We start from the raw sequence: 4,059 nt of genomic DNA on the forward strand, positions 1-4,059 counted from the left end.
GAGCCTTCAGAGAGACGCTGTTAGCAGCAGACAGTGGAAGACAAGAATGATTGTCAAGTTACTATGCTGCTAAGAAAGTTATAAAATCAGATTTTCAAAAAAAAAAACAGAGGGAGAGAGAAAAGGGCAAGAGTATTTAACTTGTCCCTTGTACTTTTTACCACTTATTGTCATAAACAATGAGGTAAGCAACATGTTACTTAGTACTTTATAGCTTGCCTCACAACTAGCAAGCTAAATAATCTGTTAGCACACACAAGGTTGCTACCAGATTCTGATATATTTTATTGGTCTAAATAGATTTTATTATTGATCAAAACTGCATTGATATACAGTGTATCACAAAAGTGAGCACACCCCTCACATTTCTGCAGATATCTAAGTATATCTTTTCATGGGACAACACTGACAAAATGACACTTTGACAAAATGAAAAGTAGTCTGTGTGCAGCTTATATAACAGTGTAACTGTATTCCTCCCTCAAAATAACTCTGAATACAGTCATTAATGTCTAAACCACCAGCAACAAAAGTGAGTACACCCCTAGACTATACCCCAAAATGTCATGTGACTAGTTAGTGTTACTAGGTATAAGGTGTGCATAGGGAGCAAGTGTGTTAGATTTTGTAGTACAGCTTTCACACGCTCTCATACTGGTCACTGAAAGTTCCAACATGGCACCTCATGGTAAAGAACTCTCTGAGGATCTTGAAAGATGAATTGTTGCGCTACATGAAGATGGCCAAGGCTACAGGAGGATTGCTAACACCCTGAAACTGAGCTGCAGTACAGTGGCCAAGATCATCCAGCTTTCTAAAAGAGGGAGGTCCATTCAGAACAGATCTTGCATTGGTCGTCCAAAGAAGCTCAGTGCAAGTGCTCAGCGTTACATCCAAATGTAGAGATTGAAGAGGTGGGAGAACAACCTGTCAGAGCTCAGACCATATGCATCAAATTAGTCTGCATGGCTGTCACCCTCGAAGGAAGCCTCTTCTGAAGTCTACACACAAGAAAGCCCGCAAACAGTTTGCTCAAGATATGTCAACAAGGGTATGGATTACTGGAACTAGGTCCTATGGTCTGATGAGACCAAGATTAATTTGTTTGGTTCAGATGGTCTCCAGCATGTGTTGTAGCTGTCAGGTGAAGAGTACAAAGATAAGTGTGTGATGCCTACAGTCAAGCATGGTAGTGGGAATGCCATGGTCTGGAGCTGCAGGAGTGCAGCAGATGTTGGGGAGTTACATTTCATGAACTCCAATATGTACTGTGAACTACTGAAGCAGAGCATAATTCCTTCCCTCTGGAAATTGTGTCACAGAGCACTGTTCCAGTATGATAATGACCCCAAACACACCTCTAAAGCCCCTTTACCACTGGCTCTACTTCAACAACCCGATTCGGTTCGGCTCCATTTCGGAGTGACCACCACCGGCCCAATTTGACTCTGTAACAGGGTTAGGATAGCTAACCCCCTGGTGGCGGGGGCGTGTAGCGCCCCGCCTCCAGGCGCCATGTGATGTCCTTCGTTACATGCGACCTAACGCGAGTTGTTGTTTTTCTGATACAAAAGAAGAAGAGAGAACTGAGCTATTTTTTATGGTCTGATTGCGATTTTTCTGAGATTTCAAGAAAATGCGCCGGTGGGAGGAATGCTGCGATGTGGTGAGGAGGAGCTGATCTCCGCCTTGCAGCGGGAGGAACGCAGGTGGCTCAGACTGTGCAGGTGAGCTAGCGATGACTTTTGTATTAAACTACTATAAAACTTGTAATAGTGCCGAATATACATGAGCTAATGTTAGTCAGGGTGTTGCAAATAACTTAAAAATGTCAGAATTAATTCATAATATAATTCAATGTGTTTTCAGATGTTGGTAAACTGCCGCTGCAGACCATCGTGGTTCTTCCTGCTCCTCTGAGTTGTAGGACGTCTCATCAGTGTCCGTCTTCCTGAATGCTGGTCTGTGTTTACCTTCAGGATGTTCAGAGACCTTCACCTTTCTGGAGCAGGAATCACATGAGCTCAATATGCTGATGAAACATTTCTGATTTAAAAAAAAAAGTGTCTCATTTTCTTAAATAGTAGAAGTGCATTAACAATCTGTAGTTTTTAACTTCTCAATAGTTTAATTATGATTCACCTGATGTCCAAGTTATACTGAGAACAAATAAAGCCGTATTCCTTCTAATCTGACTGGTTCTAGATCCATGTTTTCACATTTTGGCCACAAAGAATTAAAAGTTTAAACTCAGTCTTTTCTCACTTTCTTACATTGAAGATTCTCCAGGAAGACAGATAAACAATGAGTGGATAGAATGATGTCGTATAAACTAGAAACTAACAAACATGATTTCAAAATGTTTGGTTTGCTGAATAATGTATCCAGTTTTGGATGCCTTCATTGGTAATCTACAATGTTAAGTGTCAATGACATATTTATATAATATAATGTTATTTTCACTCTGCTTAAAGCTCCTCACGTTTTGGGAGGATTGTATTAGGTCCTTAATGCCATATAAACTACAGTACAATGTGTGGAGTGAGCATAAATAAAGAGACTTTGTTCACTGAGACGCAACTTTTATTTTTCTTTTGTTTGTCTCAACTCTCCCTGGAGCTCTGCCATCTCTCCTGGTAGCTGCTTCCTCCTGAAGGAGATCCAGTTGTTGTTCTGATGGTCAGTGGTGGAGAAAGCACTCAAAAAATGTACTTAGGTAAAAGTAAAAGTACCACATTAACATTTTACTTAAGTAAAAGTAAAAAAGTACTGGCTTTTAAAAATACTTAAGTAATAAAAGTAAAAGTACTTGCTGGATAATACCTAATTGCTAATATCATTAAGTGTACTGATCGTATTTAATTTTAATACATCAGAAATGTGCCATTGTAATGAACAATGCCACAGATAAAGGATGTTTTTATTGTGTTTACTCTGTAACATAGTTTAGACTTAGATATTTGATTCTATGCATCATAATTTCAGGGATGGAAACATCTCGTCTCCTGTCCTAACATAGCATGAACTTCACTTTTTTTTGCCACTAGTGGCATTTATTTTGAAAGAAATCCAACTGGCAGGGGAGGACATGGAACCAAGGAGCCACATAGAAGAGTTGTAGTCTAGACCACTGAACCGAGACCAAATCTCGGCACCCCGCGCTACGTGACACAATAAAATTAAGTTTACCTATCATTTCAATTTTGGGGGTAAAAAGGACAGGGCACCCCTATGCCTCTTAGGCGGTGGATCGAAACCACAATGTCCCTCTTACAATCTAATGAAGAACACGTAAGGGAATAGAATTTAAAAAAAAAAAAATGTTAGGGTTAAAATTAGAAAAAGGAAATTCAACCATCCATGGCATGACTATTTTGTTTTTAGTGGAAGAAAATATTTTCCGTCAGACTTGTGAGCACTTCGTCATCTGTAATTACACATCAATCATAAAGTCGAATCATTACATTTTCTGGAACCAAATATTATAATTATTACCTTTATGTTGCTTGTTATTTATTTATTATTTCTTTTTGTTACCTCAGGTCAACGTCATGCCATAGAAGGGTAATGAACTATTAAAGAACAAAGTCTGATTTTTTTTTTAAAAAGAATAAATGTTAAATTTTATGAAAATATAAAATGGGTGAAGTGTTAGGAGGATCTAATTGTCATCTTTAAAGTAAAAAAGTATTAAACTTATATTCATCAAGTTGTTAGAGTTAACCAAAATGTAAATTGAATAGAATGTTAGGATGATTATTTAAAAACTTAATAAAATGCAAAAATGAATAAAGTGTTAGGTTAATATTGTAAAATGACTAAAAGGTAGATTTTACTTAAAACTTAATAAAGTAAAATTAGAAATGTTAAGGTACTATCATTTAAAGTCAATGAAGCGATAATGAGTAATGAGTAAAACAATGTGTTAGTTTTAAAAACCAAACTTATTGAAATTTCTATGTAATATTTAAAGGTTAATGAACTACAGAAAGGATGCAATGTTAAATGAAATGGTAAGAAAAGCTTAGAAGTCTGAGTATTGAAAGGCACAGAACAATG

General features: G+C 37.3%; 1 long non-coding RNA gene across 1 annotated transcript; it reads left to right on the forward strand.

The window, feature by feature from the left end:
• Positions 1-279: 279 nt before the first annotated feature.
• LOC106963420 (uncharacterized) lies at positions 280-2,190 on the forward strand. Its single transcript, XR_001428184.1, has 2 exons — positions 280-1,727; positions 1,870-2,190. It is a non-coding gene; the product is annotated as an uncharacterized LOC106963420 (long non-coding RNA).
• The last annotated feature ends 1,869 nt before the right edge of the window (positions 2,191-4,059 follow it).

This window comes from Poecilia latipinna, unplaced genomic scaffold, assembly GCF_001443285.1.
Source record: "Poecilia latipinna isolate Pla-1442-1.1 unplaced genomic scaffold, P_latipinna-1.0 Scaffold1533, whole genome shotgun sequence".
NCBI classification, from domain to species: Eukaryota; Metazoa; Chordata; class Actinopteri; order Cyprinodontiformes; family Poeciliidae; genus Poecilia; species Poecilia latipinna.